The sequence below is a fragment of the Chironomus tepperi genome, unplaced genomic scaffold, assembly GCF_022539635.2.
Source record: "Chironomus tepperi strain 1889 unplaced genomic scaffold, CSIRO-AGI_Ctep_v1 contig_12, whole genome shotgun sequence".
NCBI lineage: Eukaryota > Metazoa > Arthropoda > Insecta > Diptera > Chironomidae > Chironomus > Chironomus tepperi.
The window spans coordinates 221,478-244,894 of record NW_027226134.1 but is presented as its reverse complement, the minus strand read 5'-3'; the positions used below and the strand labels follow the sequence as shown (position 1 = coordinate 244,894).

At 29.1% G+C, this 23,417-nt stretch overlaps 1 protein-coding gene across 2 annotated transcripts in view; it reads left to right on the top strand.

Moving 5' to 3' along the window:
• Nucleotides 1-23,417, top strand: part of LOC139088194 (serine/threonine-protein phosphatase 4 regulatory subunit 1-like) — a 62,511-nt gene that overhangs the window by 12,460 nt on the left and 26,634 nt on the right. Inside the window, exon 1 of one of the 2 annotated variants that reach the window (XM_070637297.1) lies at nucleotides 18,422-18,719. The exons of the other annotated variant lie outside the window; for it this stretch is intronic. The gene's annotated coding sequence lies outside the window, so the exon portion shown is untranslated. Of the gene's footprint in view, nucleotides 1-18,421; nucleotides 18,720-23,417 lie in introns of those variants that run through there. 2 annotated transcript variants of the gene reach the window in all.

The window sequence follows — 23,417 nt, the reverse complement described above, 5'->3', positions numbered from 1 at the left end:
GACATCTAACTAGCATTCCTTCATTACCATGCTACTCCATGTTGTTCTTGCAACACCAGCCTTTTTCCTTGAGAATTCACAACTATGACTTCCATTAGACGTATCCTAAAGCTGGCTCTATCGCTGACTTTCGTCTGCCAATTACCGATACCAAATGTCATGATATCTCTATCGACAGCTTAGCTCCATGAGTTCTTGGGTCAGTTAGCATCTCTTACAATCCTAAAGCATCTCTAACAACCCTACAGCTGCCTCCAACTCTCCAAAGTCTGAATTCACAGCAAATTAGCTTCATTTTGTAAACCGTTAATAACATCAATAAATAATTTGTATAGTTGGCATATCCTTAACATGATCTAAGAACATAACTGCAATACGATGTATCATTCTTTCAGTTCTTTTTTTTTCGCTGTCTGCGTTTCGCGCGCACATTGTGTTTTGTCTCATGTATTTAAACATTTTTTTTTCTCGACTTCTTCAATATACGCTCATTGCAATTTTAACGATGTATGAATGTCTGCATCAAAAGCATGTAAAGAGAAATTTTCAAAAGAGGAATGAAAAATTTATATATATTTTTTTTTTTGATGCTATATGTGGGCATATAAAGTTATTTTATAGTTGACACGAATATTTTTCTTTTTTTTTTTGTTCTGAATACTGTGTCGGAAATTCCATACAAATTTGCTCAATATTAATATTTACGATGTAAATCGGAAGCTTTAAAATGAAAGCTCTCTATCATTTAAACATCCTCATCTATTTATTTAAAATGTGTCTTTTTAACATTCATATTAACAATAAAAAACTGATGTCTTATGAATTTAGCTCTTGACTTTCCTCTTCTATTTGCTTAACTGATTGAGTAAAGTGTTGATGGAAAAACGAAAGAGAGAAGTAAAAGTATGTGCAATGCAAACAAAACCGGAAATACAGAAATTCCACAGCATATTTTGTGTTTTTTTTATACGCTTTTATTTAGGTTGCTCTGTTTAATACGATTTCAAATTTTCAAGTTCCTTACTTGAGACCACTTCTACTTAACTTTTTTTTTGGCATAGTCTGGCGTATTATAGGCTAATATAGAACACATTAATAAGATTTTTCATGTAAAAATTTAAATTTTTCTAGTTAGGGTCAATAAAACTAGTTTTTTAAGGCAACGATTTCTTGATATATTTCGATGCTTTCATGAAAGTGAGAGCTGAAATCATGAAAAATCTAAAAATACTCTGTTTTAATGTAAAAAAAATTTCAAAAGAAATTTCGTAGTAGTTAGGGCAAATAACTGTGGGCATCATAAATTAAAGGAATTTTCGACATATTGACCACATTTATTATCCGATTGATCTGAAATTTAAACTAAATCTTTCATTAACCATTCTTAATAAAAATCAAAAAGAATTTTGGGAAAAAAATGAAAGTTGACGATTTTATAATAACAAACCCTAGTTTTTGGCCTGTTTTAAATTATAAATTTATCTTCATGGAACACAAAATCGAAATTTTTTAAAATGTGTGTATATGTTCTATTTAGGACCAAATTCTCGAATTAAAATTAAAATTGACATTTAAACATTTTTAGTCTTCAGTATTAATAATTCGGATACTAACAAATTTTGATATAGAAAACTAAAAAGTAAAAATTCATATATAAAAAAAATAAAATACGCTTTTATTTAGGTCAATGAAAAGTAGAAAATAATATTTAGATTCCAGTCTCAAATTTAGCTCTTGACAATTTCCTTTTATTTGCTTCGACAAAGAAAATTATAATAAAGTGGGCTTTGATAATGACTTTTGTAGATTCGCCCACGCTTTTATTATAATTTTCTTTGTCGAATTTTAAAAAATTGTCTCTTTTAAATTTGAGACTGTACAGATGAATCTAAATCCACATTATTTTCATACTTTTTAAATAAAAGCGTATCTTTAAAAAACTTTTTTTATATATTTTTATTTTTCTTCATCAGTTCAAATATGCGCTAGTTTGTGAGTGCAACATATGAACATGATGAAAGATTTTTTTCTTTTCTTTTTCTAATGTATATACATAATTACTTTATGTATATACCAAATATTTCTTTATTCTATATGAAAATAAAAAAAAAAAAGTTTGAGTAACGATAGGAAAAAAAAAAGTGTTCGTAAATATTCTATGAGTAAACATTAGCAAGTAAGCGTGGAATTCACTTTGGGTGGCGTTTATGGGCGACAAAAGAAACATTTTTGAAATATTTTCGTGTAAAAATAGTCGAGAATTTGGGTCATTTGGTAATGTTGTTCGAATATTTTTTTGGGAATTTGGGAAGCTTCTTTCAGTTCTTCGTGTTTCTGGTGTGAATCGAAAAAGACTTCCGGTCTGTTGATTAACAACTTAGTTATAGAGGGATTCGAGTTAAAGTGATGAGTTAGACTTGATCTTTGGAATGTTGTAAGCATTGTGCGAATCCTTGTCATATCGACAACATTATATTGTGGATTCTGAGGTTGGTTTCTGGTAGGATTCGAACTCACGTTCTCACAAAAGAGTGATACAGATATCCGGTCTGTTGCCTAACCATTCGGTCACAGAGGCCTTGTTTTTGTACTGGCAGATGTGACTATGTAAAGTTCGATAGTAGATTACATTCTGCTTAGACAGTTTGGATGTATCCTTGACTTGTGTCAACCACTAGTCCACTCAGTCTTTACTTTGAAATTGACAGATTTGCCTACATATGGCTCGATACCTCAAATTCCATCCTGCTCAGACACAACAATCTTCAAGACTTCATCATCACTGTTTGGATGTATCCTAACTTGAGTCTTATGCAATGTCACAGATCCACATCATTTGCGAACAACTCCCAACCATATTTACAAAAAGCATAAATTCCCCATTTTAATAGAATTTAGAGCATGTTTACATGCTGAAAGAAATGTTAATAATTCTAATCAATAACCCATCTCAAGCTTTAATTGAGGTAAAGCGTCAAATAAGATTTATTAGCATTTCCTCCCTCAAAGCTCATTAACTTTTTTTTTCATCCCACAATTTTATTTTTTTCAATTTCATTAAGAATGCTAATTAAATGTGAGATATTGCAAATACATCAAGTAATTTAGACCAATTTACGGCTTTCATCGTTGCCCTAAATATTCCCAGTTAAATGACATTTTTTTTTTCGCTCAATATTGCCCTTTCCACTGATCACGACATCAACATCATCGTTGTGTATACGAAAATACACAAAAAAAAAATTTAAGCCATGCTAAATAAACATAAAACTGATAACACTTCTATTTATGATAGCTCTGAGGAGGAAAGAAGATTATAAGGTCACACACATATGCACGACTTCTATCTCTTCCATTCCATTCATTCATTCATTCGATTTTCATTCATACAATTTTTTTGTTGTTTTGTAAATCATATTCATACGTTCAATGTGAGGCAAGAGTTTCTCAGAAACATATTTATGTATTCAAAAATTTACAATTTCCTTTTACAAAGTAAAAAAAAAGAGATGCAATTGTGCAATATGAATTATTGCTTTTGAAGATGCTTTTAAACACATTTTTCGGAATTAATAAAAATTTTTATTGCTTAAGGAATTTCTGAAAAATTCTATAAATTTAATTGGTTCCATCAAAAAATTTTGAAAATAAAATGCATTAAATTAGTCGTAAAATTTTTTATTTATCAAATTGTCAATACAACTTCAGACCTCTTTATAAATACAGATTATGTTGTTTTACACATGACTGCTACAATGTGGCTGTTTTCCATTCATATTTTATGAATGAAAAAAAAAGAGAATACGATTAAATGAATGAAGTCAGTAATAGCGTAAATATAATAGTAATTAGTAAAAAAAAACGAATTCCGAATGAAATTGACTGATAACAACAGACAATTTTTTATTGCTTACATCATAATGGTGGCAAGATCATGTTAATATGATTCATTAGTTTAATTAACAAGAATTTTCTATCTGTAATTTTGAGGTTATTTTTACTTAAATAGTAATAATAATAATTTTTGATGGGCCTGATATGAAACCAATTAAATGAAAGAATTTCTTGTTATTATAGCAATTGTCATAAATGAATTAATTTTACTTCCTCTCATTTTTTTGATAATCAAGAATCGTTCTGGCACTTTAATTTCTTTTTGAAAATTAGAAATAACTCATTTTATCATAACAATTTACAAAAAAATGGTGGGAATGTTGATTCATAAATTTAAAATTTTTAAGAATGGGAATTTTTATAGAGTTATTTATGAATGATGTCTATTAGAATTGGAAATATCATTGCATTTGTCATATTGCTCACTTGTATGTCAATTGAAAATCGAAACGAGAGCCTGAATTTATTCGAAACCTAGTTATGAATATTAGAACATCATCAATAGTCAATATGAGATGTATTATTAATTATCAATGTACAATATGAATTATTCCAGACTTACTGTCCGGACAAATAAATTATAATAATATCAATTGACGAAATTATAGTCCTTGACACTTACGCTATGCTCGAGGTCGAGTCAAGTTGATTTTCATAATCTGTCTGAGTTTGCTTCCAGCTCTGCTAACATGTGAGTCTAAAATCACGTGTGCAATACTTGATCGAATCCAATTTGAATCTCTTTACTCTATTGATCTATATTCATGGCTTAATCAAATTCATAAATGGATAAAGCTCAAAGTCGAGTTGAGTCGACTTAACTCATGTCGAACTGGATCGATTAAACCAATGTCGAGTAGAGTCGACTTAACCCATGTCGAGTAGAGTCGACGTTACCCATTTCGAGTAGAGTCGAGTCGATTTAACCCATGTCGAGTTGAATAGCCTTAACTCTTGTTTAATCGACTCGACTTAACTCAATTAGAGTCGAGTTGGCCTAACTTCTACTGACTTCGAGCCCTACAAATAGCACATCCAGTTTATTTACATCTTGTTAATTTAAAAAAGCTAACCTAGACCCCAGACACCATCCTCATCTTCGAATAATAGACCTCATAACTGAACAACTCCTTCTACCATTCCTTACTACAAATGTACGCCTATACTTCTTTATCTGAATGTAAATAGCTGATAACATTGATGATTTCTTACTTCTTCTTCGATTTTTTTGTCCCTTCATCAACTCGATTATAGAAAATATTTTGTTAATAAAATAACCAAAACGGCACTTTCTTGAATCATATTGATCTTTCTCATATGATAGGTTTTTTAAATAAAAAAAAATGTAGATAAACAGCGAGCAAAGAGAGAGAAGAGATGAAAGATAAAAGAAATGATCAACAGAGATCATCGTCCTCTTAAATGTTAAATTTGTTTTACACGAGTGACATTTCTTCTTCAGTCTAACATATACATTTTTTTTTTTAATTAATGGAAGAATGCCTTTTCACTCTACTCATTTAACTTATATTCAACTTCTTGCATTTCTCGTCATCATTCGATCTTTTTCTGTTGTGAGTTAACTAAAGAATGTGTGAATGAAGATCAGTAAATACAATAAATTCCGTATTAAAATTCATGCTTTGCCACCTATATTATTATTTTTTGGTCGATATGTAAAGCTTGACTGATACAATTATGGTATTTTTCCGAAATAAAGGTGTTAATGAATGAAAACAGTAAACTACTTTGATGGATTTTAAAGTGCTAATCTTTTCTATTTTTGGTTGTAATCCAAAAGAAGTATAATTGATATCAAACGATAGTTTAATTATTGCTGCTAATCTAGAGTTGTATTTTGGTACTTAACGTGTTTTGTAATTTGATTTGACACTGAATTTAGACCCAAATAGAGCTTGAAGTCAACTCATATTTTATATGGAATCGAATCGAGTTGAGTCGACTTTTCCAAATTTAATCTGAGTCGTCTTTAAGCTTTGGTTCCAATCTGCGCTCAACGAAGCTCGATGTCACCTATAGAAACTTTATGGAATCAAATTTACGTATAATCGAGCCTCAAGTCCATTTTCCATACAAAACTCAAGTCGGCATCAAGCTTTGGTCATAACGCTTTATTTTGTAAGACATTTAGAGTCTCAATTGATTAATTCAACCAAAAAAATATTCAAAAGATTCTCAATCTCAGGGAACGTTCTGAATTTACGTAACGCCAAGAATAGCATTTTAAAGCTCACCGTAACTGTTTGAAGTAAAATCATGAATTATACCTAAATATGACACATTCGGATGCTATTTCTCTGTTTCAAGTTAAACCAACTCGGTTTGTGTATTCGCGACACACAAATTGTGGCTAGGTACATTGCATTGATATACTTTGGGCCAGGCAACTGAGCTCTACCCCATTACAGTTACGTGATTTTCAAACTTCCCCACACAAAATTAGTCCTAAATATGCCTCTGCTCGTCTCAAATACAAACCTTTTTATAGGTAAGTGTCATACGGAAAAGAATGTGTGTGATTTTATAGCTCAAGATTGAAAACAACTTTGTCCCAATTCAATGTTAAGCAGAAATACTCAAAAAAAAATAATAATCAATTATGAAGCTTGATATTTTATGGATATTTTACCCATATTCTGAGAATTTTGCTAATATTTTTAATTCTAAATTAAGCTCTGATGTGCATTTTTGAATGCTTAAAAATCAAGATGATACAATAAACAGCCAAAAAAATCATAAAAATGATATTTTAGATGCACAATTCAGTAACATTCCCACATTTAAGGTTTTCAATTCAAATACGTTAAATGTTAAGGATAAAGATTTTTTTTTTGAAAAGGATCACAATTTTTAAATTTACGTTGAATTTTTAATCTTCTAGACATTCCATAATAATGAACATCACATATAGTTTTGTTTTGTTGTGTTTTTTTGATGTACCCGACGTAAGGCTTCTTTCCTGTATTGTGTATACTACAACCAGGCCCGTAATGGAATGATAGTGAAAAGAAAAACAGAAATAACATGAAGCATAAAATATAAAATAAAGTTAAAGAATTGAGAAATGAAAAAAGAAGAAAGAAAAAAAAAAACAAAAATTCTAAGAAAATGGGTATTAATTTTTTTTTTTCTTTCCTTCGTCTTACTTCTTCTCTCCTTTCGTATATGTGTAAATGCTATGCTTAATATCGTATGTTTGATATACGCACACAACATTCCTGAGTTTTATAGCTCTTACATTACGGTTGTAGGTGTACGCGCTTGAGATATCATTAATCAGTTGATTGTGAGTGTTATAATGATGATATACGTAATCTATGGTTGTCTCTTTTCTTGGCAAATTTCTTCTTCTTTTTTTCACGTATTTTTCTTTGACATTTTTATTTATTTTTTCACATGCGAAAATTTAATTGCTCAGACTTTTTTTTTCTTCATTTTCCTCACATTGACATCCAAAAAATAATTTTGATTTGATTTGAAATTTTAAAATTTAATCAAATTTACTGAAATTTCTCAAATTGCTGATTAAACTATTGATTGGTAATTCTCAAATCTTATCATCTAAGTCTGTAAATCGAATAACTTTCATTTTCTACACCTACAATCAAACATTCAACTAATCTATATAATTGAACATCAACTCGATGATTGATAAGGTTTCACCATTAAATCATCAGCTTGATACACGTGTTGGGATCAGTTTAACCGTATCAAGGGCTAATTATTTCTTTAAAACAGAATTAATGAAGAGATTTTTTTTCTTCTCGATAATTATTTTGAAGGAATTAAAAATAAGAGAAAATTCTTTTTGGCTTTAATTTTTGTAATCTTGGAGGTTGCAAGAGGAAATTTATGGAACGAAATTTAAAGCTTAAATTTGATAACTTGAAAAATCATTAAATTTTGATAATTTTTCAATAATTTAAATTGAATTTCTTAAATGCACTTAGATCAACGAGTGTTAGCTCAATAGAATTCAAATCTAAATATCAAAAGTCGATTAATCGATTCAAAATCCTGCACCAGGCTGGCTTGAATAAGGTTTAGTGGCGGATTAAAAACAAACCCTATACTAAATCAGTTTCAGGCTGGCTTGTGCAGGGTTTTGGATCGATTAACCGATTTGTACTATTGGAGAAACTTGATCTTTAACAAACAAAGAATATGCTCTCGAGATGCTTACTCTATCTAAATGAACTAGATGAGTATGCTTATCAGCTAGCTTTCAGCATCACCAGTACTTCATAGAACGCTCTCTGCCTGTCAGGAAATAGATCTATGATATCCTTAAAAGTTCGATCTTTTTGACAATAACTTCCTTTAACATTGATAAAATACATTCTATGATGTCAGAAGCCTTAAATTAAACTTTTATGTTGTTAAAGACTTGAAATATGTGTTTTGGTCCTTATGTGATACATGGAATACTTGAAAATCCTATTAACTTCCACGTGGAATGAGGAAGGTACTTTTCGGTTTCAAATTTAATTTATCTTATTGATTGAAAGATTTTAAATCATTTTTACAAATCTTTACAACAGAAAATGTGGATACTCTTCTAATTTAGTGAATTGATGAGTAAAATCGATCAATATTTTGAGTTTGTTCAATTTCGTAAGCATACTCCTTAGCATGATCCTTGTTTGTTCGAGAATCGACAAAGGAACTATGACATTCTTCAGATACTAGCTATGAAGATCAAATTTTAGGAAGTTAGTAGATCATAAATTAAGATGAAAATCTTCCTATTGATCAGTTATAAAATTTCGAATTGCATTTACATCTACAATTGTTAAATCATAGACTTTTTCAATGAGACAAAATTACTTTTTCATATAAATCAAATGAAAAGTCTCAGACAAAAAAAGAAAAAAAAAATTATAGAAATGCATAAGAGACGATTGCAATATTCTTATTCCCTTTTGAATCATATTCTCCTGCATATATATCTTATGTTGGTGTTAATATATGTCTGATTATAAAAAGAAATACTTTATATATGCTTATAAATAGTGCATTCTATTGCATTTACAGGGGGGATATCTAAAATTAAACATTTTTTTTTTTCTTCTCTCATCTTTAAATTTTTTTTTTGAAAAGGCGATGAAGAAAAAGTGAAATAAAGAAGGAAAAAAGAAAAAAAAAATAAATTTCGGAAAATATAAAACCGCGTTTTTCTTCTTAAAGACTTGACGATGATGTGGAATAAAATAAAATAGTCACAGAGTGTTTCAGAAATAGCAACAGTCGCACATTCATATATGAGGACAGAAGACCCCCTTGTCATTTAAAAGAATGTGTTTCAGTTTTTATTAGATTCATTTTGTGGGTAATATTTAACTTTATTTTTGGAAATTTCGGGAGTTTTTTTTTGTTCTTCTGTTTCTCTCGTCTTTCATCACATTATAATTTTTTCTTTTCTTAGTAGATCGTATCAGATAGGTTGACTCTGACTTCTTTTCCCTCTTTATTCTCTCATTTCTTTTATATTGCATGATGATGTGACTTGCGTCTTTAACTTCAATGAGTCAATTGTAAATTTATATTTTTGTTATTTACTCTGCATTTGTAATTTTTTTTTCTTATTATTGTTGTTGTTGTTGTTGCTTCTTGTTCACTACTGAGTTCATAAGAATATTAATTTGTTATTTTTATTGAATGATATTTGTTCCTCAAGATGAGCACTTCCGTTATAGTTCTACATAAGAAAAAAAAAATGCAAAATGAGATGAAAAACTTGGGAAACAAGAAAAGATCTTTTATATCCATCAGAGGATGAGATTTTATCTATCATCCGAGTCGTAATAAGAGGCTTCTGTCTTGAATGACATTTTTAAGGGCTTTACAGTATTTGAGATTAATTTTTTTTCAACAATATGCAGATATTCATTCTCATAAATGTAACGAAACAACTGTTTAACGTATTCTGGGTGTGCTGTTGTGATTATTTTTCCTGTTTATTCTTTGGTCTGCTAAAACACTTCATTATTCAATGCAAATAAAGGTGAAATGTGGTATATTCATACATATAGTGAAATGGGTGAAAGAAAAGAAAAAGGCACATTCCAAAGATGAAATTTGAGTGGACAAAAAAATATGTCTATTGTATGATATACTTCATTAGTATAGGTATTAATATTTATCAATATGTTTCACAACAGTCACCACACTAAACTCTTTCATAACTAGTGGAATTTTAAAAATTTAAAAAATTTATGCATTTCTAATTTTTTTGTTGTTGTTTTTATGACTTTGCGATACACTCATACAACCATGTGCTTACTATTGTCTTATATTCCTTTTATTATTCTGCTGGGTGTTAATTATAATCAATCGTTTTGCGGAATGAGATTTTTCATAATGATCATTATTCTCGTATTCTGTTTTACTACGAAAAAAAAAAAATTGAGAATTCGATCACTGTTAATGTGTATAGCTTGTTACATGCTATATGCCCACTACAACAGTCGTAACAGAGAAACCGTGTCGAGCGAATGTATTCAATCAAAATATAAAAAAAAATTTCTTTAAATCAATATATAAATAATAAATTTATATTTCAAACAGCATTGCACTTTGCATTCCATTAAAGAGGAATAAAAAAAAAATGCAAATAGAAAATTCAATTCAGTTGGTCAATATCTTTTGAATTGTCGTCTGTACTTTCATCGATTTTATACACAAAAAATTATTCAACATTCCATTCTTTAGTTCATTTTTTTTTTTGACTGCCGCATGGCTCTTTATTCTTTGATTTCTTTTCTCTCTGATTTACAGTTATTACTACAGTTTCTAATCTCTTACATAAAGCCTAAATCTCTAAAGACTGTTCCTTTTGATGCTATGAAATATTCAAAAAATTGGTATTTAAATTGTCTAGTTGAATTCGGATGCTTTTTTGCTGTTCTAGTCAGACTAACTCTGTTTGTTTATTCGCGACACACAAATTGTGGCTAGGTTCGTTGCATTGATATACCCTTGGTCATGTAGCCAAAACGTCCATTAGGACAACAACCGTCATCACGACAAAAGTGAGTCAGGCTGAATTTTAGTCGCAATTTTCATGATTAATTCTTGTTAATCTAATCTAATAAAAGGAATTAAGTCTTCTAATAATTATGCCTTTAAAAATTAAATTTATTTTTATTATTTTTTTCTCCTCTTCTCTCGGACTTCTGTTAATTAGCACAATCATAGAATTGAGGGACACAAAAAAAAAAAAACAAGAAAAATAATATTTGATTTCGTGATTAAAAAATCAACTTTAATGAAGAAAATTGCGCATAAAGTCCACCAGAAATACATGCTTAAAAGCAAAAGTTTATTTTTAGGTTTGCTACGTCTGATACTATAGTTCTACATTGCGCTAGATATAAAAAAGAAATATATAAATTTTCATTCCTCTCTTTTTCTTGGGGGAAAAAAAAAAATATAAAAATTTAAGAAAAAGAAGATTCTCTTCAAAATTTGTCGCACTAATGTGTGACATGTTAAAGATATAAAAAGCACGGAATTTTTTTTCATTTCTTTCGTATTTGATTGAAAAACGTGGACTCACACATCTTACATACATTGTCAATTTATTTTAAGTATGTATTTTGACTAAGAAATATTGAATGCTCCAATCCAATGCTTAATATATGTTGCGGACACAAATGTGTACATGTATCGCGAATATTTACTGTTTAATGTATGAAGCGGCAATGTGACGTGAGACCGCAACAACGACGACAAAACAGTATTTTAATGTGATATTCAAGTTGATCGGTTTATTTCCATGTGTTTTATACATTCTGTTTTTTTTGTTGCGATTTTAATGTGGATACACCACACATTCACAGCCTTCTTTATTTGATTCGCCATCTTGCCGGCAATGTTTTTTTACACATGTATTTTTCATGATTCTTTTTCTTCTGAATGTCTCGAAATTGAAATTTAAGTTTTTTTATTTTGGGGGGTGATTAAGAAATTTTTTATAAATACTTTTCTTTCATGAAATTTTCAAGATTTGCATATTTTGATAATTTTCAATATGAACTTGTATGTGTCTTAATTATATCAAAAGTTGATATTATTGAGATTTAAAGACTGTATAAGAGGATGATAGTATGAACCTTAAGAACTTATCAAAATTCTGAATCATTTTGCATCCAAATTGTCTCCATTATACTTTGTAAAATCTCTTCATTTTGTTTTTAAAGTAATTAACAAACTCGTTCATTATAAATAATTATGTATGCAATTTTCATGGTTATAATGACTTCCTTCAAGTGCATTTTATTGTAAAGCTGCTTGAGCTTTTCGTAGAACTTTCTAATGATGTTTGATTGTTTATTTTATTTTTAATTTTGATGCAGTTCTCCTGTTTGCATTGAAATGTACAGCATAATGTTCGTCCTGTTGGATTGATGTTGTGTAGTGAAACTTGAAGATTAATATTGAATTTTATGTTAATATTCGATATTTAAATAAATAAACTTTTACAATTTATGAAAGTTTTGAGTTCTTTGATAATCGTCCTTTGACAAAATTCTGTAAAAGTTTTGGGATTTTGATGAAATTTCCTTTGAGATCGACTTTGTCCTCAAAGTTTCATTTCCAAATCTGATACTCAACCAACTTATGACTACAACTATCAGCATAAATGCTGAAATTCACATTTTTTAGTTAGTTCTGTTCACAATTTTCCAACTTTTGAGGACTCAGTCATTTTTGATCTACAAAAATAAAAGTTTTCACTTAATTTTCTCACTGTGACTTTCCTAACAAGGATAATTAAAAACATTATTTGCTTTTAATGTTGCAAAAATTTTCATAAAATGAAATAAAATTGTCAATTATTGAAAAGGAAATAACGTAAAAAAGTAATAATTGAAGTTTGCTTAATTGAAATTTGTTTTTTTGAGAGTCTTCATATGAATCCTAGAATGTGTAAAACAATTTCATTTTAAATAATTTCAATATGAGTTTTCATGCCTTTGGGCGTTTCTTCAATTACTATCTGACAAATTGTGTCTGCAGGATGATGAACAGTAAGGGTTGTTGAAGTAATGTACTGTTGAGAAAGTTATTGAGTTTGTTCACAGAAATGGTTAATAAATTTGATAAATTAATGGATTTTAATTGAAAAATTCACTTGAATTATGAGGAAAATTGGTTAAATGTCCTTAAACTTGATTGAATTTTGAAATACCAAACATCTCAATTTATGTGATTATTTGATCGATCTGTTCATATTGAAGAATCCTTTTTGACTTGCAAAGGATTCATTATAAGCTAGTCATTAGCAATGAACCTAGACTTTCAAGTCATTAGCAAAGTCTAGACGACATTCTTGTTAAAACTTAACTACTTGACTTCTTTGGACTTACAGATCAACTGTGATCTATGGTCTCTCTTAGTTGTATTCTGAAGCTAATTTTAATGGTTATTGTCGTGTAGAACCTAAAATCCTTGTTATTCTCAGATTCCAAAGCAGCAAACCACTTTAACTGAGTTACTTTAGCTTACAAATGTGATGATACAAATCCAAAATGGAGTAAAAGGACATTTTTGGCATTTATGAATCATTTTAGTAATATCTTACTTCCTTACTTCTATCCTTCGAAAACTTCTACCATTTCTGAATGTTTAGGATCTTATCGTCTTTTTCTACACATCCAATCCAGAAATTCAAGCTATAAAATGATCCAAAGTGTGATAATGTTGAAGTTTTCGATGCCATTATCTAAAAATTCTCATTTTCTACAGAATTTTAACTATAATAACATTCTAAAAGTCTACAATTGCATGAAAATTAACTATTTTAACATACTTTGACATCCTAAAGGCTGAGAACCAACAAAAATCTTATTTCAACCAATTATATCCCTCAAACCCTCACAATATCCATTGCATTATTTTGCATCAACAAAAAAAAAAATTATGATACATAAAGATGCTACTTTAATTACATAGCAACATAGTTAAAAACTTTCTTTCATACTTTATTATGAACTAGTAAGAAATATCCTCTATTGTCCTATTATGAGACGAAAGCAGGTAGAAGAAAAAAAAAACTTATTTTAAAACAGCTCAAGTTCTATTGCATAGAATTTATCACAGCAAAAGGGACCTTCTACCCTTTTAATATTTTATGCTTATTCTCTTCACATGAACACAAAAAAAAATAAAATTTCTCATAGTTTCTGTAGCAACACTAACTTGATCTCTACGTTTTATGAACTGTGGAATGAAGGAAGTTTATAAGGAAGAGAATGAGTCTTACATGAATAAGGGAGAATTGAATTTCAAGGAAAGATTTCCGGAAACAAAATGTATTGTGATTCGCTTGGTTAAATGTAAAGCAGATTTTTTGTGTGATGTATGCAGTTGGGTTTTTTCAAGGCTCGGTTTCTATGGAATTTTTGAGACTTAGACTATAAGGGATTGTTTAAAGTCTGGTTCAAGGTTTTCAAAACAATTTTGTTTAAAGTCTTGAGATTTGTCGATAATGGGAACTCTTAGTCTCGGTCTATAAAACCCTTAAAACGCAGTGGGTAGCTATGAGACCGAAAATTTCTAAGAATTTGATCAAGTTAAACTGCATTACTTACTTAGTGACTGTAATCATGTTCCTATGTGAAGCTTAGGTTACAATAAAAGGCTTTCCATCTGAATCTATGGCTGACTCTGTCACATATCCTAGCAGGGAAAGAGCGTGTTCTCTAAAGCAATCCTCACGAGTATACTCATGTAGTATGTTTAAGGTGAACAAGCTCTCGAATGTTGCCCAGTTTGTACAAATTATCTGAAAATCACATTGAGCTGGTTATCTTTCAAGTCTGTTCTACACTAAGTGGCTTTAGGTGTTTCTAGTTGTCATTTCCTTGTGGATTCCATCCTAGGGTGGTGGAAAAAATTTTGAGTTTCTGTCTTAACATTTGCATCTGTTATCGGTATTTGGTTGACTTTAGCCAGCTTTAGTAGAAAGTCTAAGGGATGTCATGGATTGCAATTGATCTGTACGACCAGTGAAGTAAGAAAGTAAATTCTGCCCCAACAATGACATTTTTTCAGGTATTTTTCTTGTATGGCCAGTCCAGGCATACTTTCTCATCTGAATCTTATTGTAAATGTCTTGATAGTCTGCATTCTGTATAAGCATCTGCATCTAAACTGCATATAAGCTAATTTTTTCTTAAAGAATCTAGTTGATATTTGTTCTGTGAGGTTTAATTGCGTCTTAACGATAATATGAGTTGTATTAGTAGATGTGAATAGTAAATTCAAAGAATTTAGGCATCAAAAGTTTTAAATATTCAAAAATTTCTTATAATTTCCATAGAATAATCAACTTAAAATTTAAATAACCTAAAAATCTGACCAAATCATGTTCCTCACATCATTTGATTATACCTCAAAAAGTTTTTCTTAAGCATGTTTTTCAATATATATTTAAAGCAGAAGTTATTAACCTCGAAAGCATGAAAAATTTTTTTTAAAAAGAAAAAAAAAATAAGAATATTAAAGCGATTGAAAATCGTCATCATCATCATTATTTCTCCTTTCTCTTTAAAAATCATCAGAAAACAATCTCAGAAGTTAGCCATTGCTTAACACATTGAAGGAAAAGAAAAAAAAAAAAAAAACATTTTAATGATCAAATGACTCGAGAATATTGATAGTATTTGTGCGTAATACATATAAAAATAGTCTTTCTAAAGCGGCTTAGTAGAGAAAAGCAGATATTTCAGGTGGGTGTCAACGGTTTTTCAAATGAACGCTATTTTTGATAATTTTTTTTTTTTTTCGAATGTATTTTTACGATATTCAAAAATTGATGAAGAAGTAGAAAGAAAATATCAATGAATTATTTGTTTAATCACATAACCAATTCCAAAGTGTGAGAAAGTTTTTTTTTTAATATTTTCGTTAAGAGAAAATTCAAGATAAGATAAGATAAAAATTTACTTGATTTTTTTTTTTGACAAAATTCATAAAAAAAAGTTCAATGGATCTTTTTTCACACGAAAAAATAGTTCATGATATTGCTTCCGTTCTAGAAAAAATATTGATAAATATTATTAAATAGCTTGAATTGAATTTCATTTAATTAAATATCAGAAATTGTAGTCTAAGATAAGCTTTCTTCAAATGAAATATCAAAGCATAAACAAAACCACGTGTTTTCAGTGCTTTTTTCATTCTTTATGTGTAGCGTGGATTGTAACATTTGCCGCCATTATGTTATGCTATTAGAGTCTTTGTTAGATAAGTTTTATAAGAATTTCATTTTCAATACGATTTTATTTCTCTTTTCAAATGAAATTTTTGCATTTTTTATCGATTTTCTGGAGTTTTTCATAATTTGCAATGGAATTTTAGACTCTTAATTAAGTTTTAAGCTTGATTTTAATGCGTAAATTGTCTAAATTTTCATTTTATGATGAAATTCTTCAATTAAATTTTGAAATATCCAAAAAGGTTAATGATTCTTATCAAAATTCAGCTGTAATTTCTTGAAAATTGCAACAAAAACACAAAAATTGATATCGCATTTTTGTTCCTTTTTTGATTACCATCAAATTCCACATGAATTTGTTTCTTTTCCATTTTATCGGAATTTAATATATATAAATATATATATAAATTTTTTTTTCTTTTATTTCAACGAACCAAGCTACTCAAACGTGTAAAAAATGAGTCGGCCGAGTCTTGATTCAAGTGTATTAGTTTAAATATATTTTTTTTATTATCAATGTATTTGAGATGTCTATCAATGTGTACAACATAGACAGTACGTATATATATGAGAACAAAAAAAAAACTTCATTTAGTATAGTAGAATTATGAAGGAAAAAAAAAATGTGTAGAGAGAAGCCGATTTTTTTTTCACCTATCTCTTTCATACAATGAACCCTACAGACAATGATATCTTCCACTTTTACGATGCCTTCTTAAATAAATTTTTACACGCTGTAATTATATGAGGTTTTAAAGGAAAAACGACAGAAGAAGGTAAAAATTGAGAAAAGAAGATGCATAAAAATGTCGTAAAATAAAAAAAACTTTTTAAAATCTTTGAGTTGATAGTTAATTAGGAATTTTAAGGAATAACTTGTGCATTTGGACTAAGATAGTCGAGTCAAAAACCATACTGTTTGAGTTGCCCTGCAAAAAAAAAATTCTTCTTACTTCTTTTTTTTTATTAAAAAAACGTAGTCTCGTCTCGCCTTTTAAGCTATAGTAATGTCGCGACGGCGCACACAAATACAAATGTATGAATTTTTTTTTTTTTTTTTCATATCAAAATCGCACCAGACAAATCTCACTAAAAATGCTTTTTTCATGTGAAAAAAAAAATATATAAATTTTCAGGCATATTCTACAATGAGTGAAAATGAAAGTTTTTTTTTGCTTCTTCTTGTTCAATTTTTGTATCCCAATTTTCACATCAATTCTAGATTTATGGAATTGAGAATGGATTCTAGTCGTACGAAGAAATGCGTCTTTTTTGATCAAAGTCTTTTCTTCACATTCCTTACATTGAAGAATTTCATGTATAACATTTTACGCAAAATGTGCAAGGAATTTGTTTTTGCAGAGATAAAAATTGCATTCAATTCTCTTTTCTCCACATTGCAAAAAATAAGAAGTAAGAAGAATAAAATACATATACGAATGAAGAATAAGAAGGCACAAAAAAGAAAAGAAATATTCCATAAAATGCTATTTAGCATCGTCGCAATTCAATCGAGAAATATTTTCGTCTTTTTCCAATTTCTATTTTTTTTTTCTCTTACGCCGAAGTGTTTGGACAGACCGAACGAACATAGTTAACAAGGAAAGAACGCAGACAGAAACAAACGATGAGAATAAAAATACGGCATTTTTTTTTTTAGAAAAAATATATATATACAGTCACACACACACACAGACATAAAAGTCACAGGCAACATGGATATATAGTATTTGAAAAACTGCGTGAATTTTTTCGTTCGGGGTCGTCTTCTAGTGTGTATGTCTCTCACATTATGTGTATATGTGTGTGTTGTGTAAATACTACAGACGAGAAAAAGAGAGATGAAGAAAAAAGAAAAAAAATAAAATAAAATAGATGTGTGGGAAAATAAAATTGAATTTTAGGTTGAGTTTGAGTATTCATTGAGTAGAAATTTTTTACAAAGGAAGCGATTCGTACGTACATTAACGCGCGCTCTCGAATTTCTATATTATTTTTTTTTTCTTTAAAAAAAAATCAAAAGAAAGCTCCAATAATTATTTGAACAAAAATTAAAGGATTTGAAAGAATTTTAATTAAATGGATAAACAGAAAAAAGAAGAAAAATAAATTTTCTTTAAATTGTGAAAATGAATTGAAGTGAGAAATAGTACAAAAAAAATGCTGAAAATTTGAATTTTTGGAAAGAAAAAAAAAAATTTATTTCGATACACGCATAAATAAAAATGTGGAAAAAGAATTTAAAAGAATGAAAAAAGAATATAAAAAAGTAAAATAAATTTTTTTGAAAAATAAAAAAGAATTGAAAAATTTTGTTTCGTCGTAAAATGAAATAAAGGAAGGAGAAGCAGAATATAAATAAAAATTAAATGAATGAAAAAACGAATTATCAATAATGATTGCAAATAAAATGTGTGTAAAACAAAATGAAGTAATAAAATATCATCGAAAGGAATTTCATTATAGTCGATGGCCAACCTAGCAGTTTGTGTAAAGCACGAAAAATGGATTACGAAAATGAATTCTAAAAGGAATGCGAAGGATTTATAAAATATATAGCGGGCTCCCTATTCTGTTGACGGTTCGTATTATAAATGTAGAATTAATTAAAAAAAAAATTTAAAAATTTATATATAAAAAATATTCAATTGTCAGCTTAGCGCTCAAAAAGTGTGTCTTATCATAAGAGAACTTTTTTTTTTTGGGTGTGAATTTTTTCCTTAGTGCGGTTCACAAAAAAATTGTTTACACATTTTTCCAAATGCGCCATTTTGTTTTGAATATAGTAGAAAATAGAATTTTCTAAATGATAACTGTGATAAATGATAAAAAAAAAGTCTTTTTAAATTTATCAAAAAAAAATATACATTTAAAAATCATCATTTCAACAAAAAAAAAATGTGCTAAAAGAAAGAGTATGAAATGGATTAAAAAGACATGAAATAATACTCGCAAAATTATTCGGGGCAAAAGCCTCTGAAAAAAAATGTGACTTTCATGTTGTATAAAATCTAGGCGCATGTTCAAGAAAAAAATATATATAGATATACCGAATACATACCGTAGAGAAGAGGAAATGGGAAAAAAAAATGCTTCAAGAAAAAATCTTCCCCGTCGCATCACGAATAAAGTGAGGAGGTTGGTGTTTGGGAAGATGAGGAAAAAAAAAATCAATAGACATGTTCTTTAGCATTTTCTTCCTTGTCATGCCTTAGCAAAAAAACAAAATGCTCCCCGCAAATCATACACACAGCAGCCAAGCCAAGCAAGCAAGCCTTAATTTTTTTATTTTACAAAATCTCTCAGTTTCGTCTTTGTTCTTTTCCTTCTTTATGAATGAATTTTTTTTGTGTTTTCTTCTTTTTCATAATTTTTATTTAATGCGTAATAGCTTGATAATGCTTGCCGTTTGTCATTGATTTCTGTACTGTATTTACATAAAAAAATTGAACGTAAAAATGCTTATTTGTATTGAAATTTTACTCATTTTTTGAATAAACTACAACTTATCTTCTTCGTACCTTAATGGGAATGTAAAGTGCATGATAGGAAGCATATTTTGGATCTAACATGCCTTGCGTCCCTAATGGCAGAGCGGGATGTCGACTTGGATTTTGTATGGAATTGTCGACTTGAATTTCGAATTGAAAATTCGTCTGAATTTAGAATTTGACTCAAGTCGACTCAACTCCATTCAAAATTCGACTCGACTCCATCCAAAATTCAAATCGACATCAGTCCCTGCCTAATGCTCAACATTCCTTCCATATCTAAATGTCAAAAAAAGACGTTTATGATTTTTGCGTTTTAGAATGCTGATTAAAAAATACAAATTTTTTGTGTGTCACATGTAGACAGAGTTCTTGAATTGGACCTTCAACAAATCATGCAATATAGACGAAAAGGAAAAGAAAAAAAAAAGATTGGAGAGATTCACAAATTATATATAACCAAGGAGAAAAAGATCTTAAAAATATAATAAGAAAAAAAATATTTGAACATTAAAAAAATATTTATTCAAATAAAAAAAAAGAGATTTTCAAAATACAAATGCCGAAAAAAAAAAATCACTGAAGAATTAGACAGACATTACATTCACATATGTACATGCCGATTGATGATGATCATTGACTCTCTTTCATTTTTTTCTTCTCAGTCTGGTATGTTTGAGTTCAGAGTCGCACTTATTAATATTATAAGATTGACTAAACACACGGTTCTCATATTTTTTTCTGTTCTTTTTATGTATGTGTGTATCTATAACATTAATAAAATGGTTATTTATAATTCTATTTTTTTTTTTACTTCGTCTCTTTCATGCACTATAAAAAATAATGCCGGAAGTTATTTAAAAAAATGCTTTTGTAAATGTGAGCCATGTAGATTTTTTTTTTATGTTCTCAAGCGTGTTTTTATTCATAAACCAAGCACATGTGTGCTTCATACAAACGCTTTTTTTTTCTTTCTTTTCATTTCTTTGGATGGATTTTTATTAAATTAAAGAAAATTGTCATGTGCCACAGGACGATGATTTAGGAGGTTTTAGTTTCTTGACTCAAATTTAATTTTTATGGCAATAATGCTTCCATTTCTTCTTCTTTTGCCTTTATTCCATTTAAATTTTTCGTACAAATTTTGTTGATCTCAATTTTGAGTCTTTTTCTAAATAAAAGAAAAGAAACTCAAGCGAATTTCTGCAAAATCTAGCTCAAGGATGTTTACTGATGATAATTGTCTGAAATTTTTTTTATTTGGCACAAACGTGTGGCGGTGAAACGCATTTAAGTAAGTGTTTCTTTAGAAAGACATATGAGTTTCGCTGTTACTGTAACGTTAAGCTTATGTCATCATCAGTATGAAAATAAATAGGAATAATAAGAAGCAAACATTTTTTTTTTGTATATCAGAACCGACTATGTATATTCATTAGCAATTCCAAATAGCACACAAAAAAAAAACTCAAATTATAATTAAAAATTATCACTCTGAATTTTTTTTTGTCATGGCAAGTCAGGCTCTCTTTGTTTGGCGCGCGTAAAGTGTTGATTCTCTAGAACTAAATAACGACAAGCGAACGACGACGCAAATTTATTCTAAAATAAAACAGCCACAAAAAATATTGTTAGTTTAGTATATTTTGTCTTAATTTTATTGCCAACTGATAAAGCACAAGACTCATGCGTAGCTCCATATTTATTTATTTCAATATCAATTTTCCATCTCTTGAAAGTTCTCCTTTTTTTTCTATTTCTATGTAGATATAAAAAGCAAACGATGACGTAAATATCCATTGTATCGTCTTTATTTTTTTTTTATATATTGTAAATAGAAGTAATGATGTCTAAATAAATACTACGGCAAATGGTGACAATGAGCCGGAGTTTGAAATTGACGACATGAGTACACTACAGATATACATAAGAAGATACAGATAAAAAAAAAGTGTGGTTTGGCTTTTTTTTTTTTTACACGTTTAAATGATCAAAATGAGATCGAACAACAACAAAAAAATAGACTGACTTTGATGAGTGATGTACTTTCAATCGCATTTTAATGTATGTTTTATATCAAATTTTTGTGTGTGAGAGAACCTAAATATAAATGTCGGGACGACAATTCATCTAATGTTGCTTTTTAGAAGTAAAATACTCCCATTTGATGTATGTTGTCTAAGAATCGAATGATCAAAGAATTTATTTTTCTGTTTTAATGCTTCTGTGTCTAAAAATTGTTTCATGGTTGTCTGTCTGATCATCGTATGAGAGGATTTAGTTGCAATTTTGTTTTTTTGAACTTTCAGCCATAACGAAAGCGAAACTAACGAATAGTAAATGTGTATGCGCTTGTGGCGCCAAATTGCGCATTCCTAAAGACTGACACATAATGTATATTGGAAATACTTAAAAAAAAAAAACGTTAGTTAAACAATATCGGTTATATTGCTGACAATATTTAGACCTAGTTTCATTTCATTCGTTCTTTTTTATTTTGCGCAATAAAGTAAAAAAGCTATCATTGAAAACCCAGAAGTTTAGCTTCTTTTTATTTACATTTATTTTATTTTTTTCCTTCTGCGTGTCTCTTTAAATTTATGAATGGCGTTTTGTTGTTGCGAGCGAATTATGTTATATACATTGTATACTATAGCGGATCATACATATATGTATGTATTGTATTGACTCAAAACTGAGAAGAAGCTTAGAAAATATATATATATAATAAAAAAGAATTATCTGACGTAGTATGTATAATATGTTGCTACAATTGAAAATAGTCCCGTTTAATATTCTTTCTTCTTCATCCACTTTGCCATCCACACCAGTCGACGTTTTCTTTCTTTTTCCACACATGAATGTTTTTTAATCGATCATTGCCCCTTTTTTCATACTAAATTTTTTTTTTTTTTATTAAATGTTGGCTGCTTGGTTCTCTTGTTTGCTTGGTGTGTTTTTATTTTTTTCTTCTACTCTGACTTGATGTATGAGGCGCGAGAAAGAGAGAAATGAAAAATAAAAAGAATTACTCATACAATCAAATAAAAAATGTGTAAAAAGAATAAGAAAAGAATATCATACTATAGTTATGTCTGCATTTTCAAAATTTAATTTTCTATGATAAACTAACTCAAAAAATTCCTAATTTTTTCATATTGTAGCTTGGGTGTCGATCACAAATGGCGTTCATATGCTTTTGAATTTTGATATTCATGCTTGCTAGGCATCACTAGTGTTTCACGAGTTTTTAGATCCCTAAACTACTTATTTTTGGGCATTATGGTGAAATTGGTATTTTATGTAATTTTTGGCGCCCAACATTTCGGTTTGAGTATTTCACCATTTGAAATAATTCTGGTTTTTGGCATGAGAACCTAATGTTCCTTCATAAATGAATAAACCAGAGCTTGTGGTCGACTCGGATTTTGTATGGAAAAGTCGATTCGACTCCTATAACAGACAAAGAGAACGCTTTTAGGTACGGTACCCAAAAGAGCATGCTTTCATGGTACGGTACCTAAAAGCATGCTCTTTGTATGTCTTTGGGCAGTCGATTCAACTCTGGTCGATTCCAAACTCTTCAAAAATCCAAATATTTTACGACTTTTCCAAAAACCTTTTAAATTTTCTTAATAAATTACTGTTTTTTGCGTAAATTCTGTGCCAACGATGAATTAATTGATTCACAAGCCTTGAACTATTTTTTTTTTTGAAAAATAAAATTAGAAACTCGATAAAAAATGGCCAATACAAGCGAGACAAGCTTTAGTAGTAATAAACTCTGA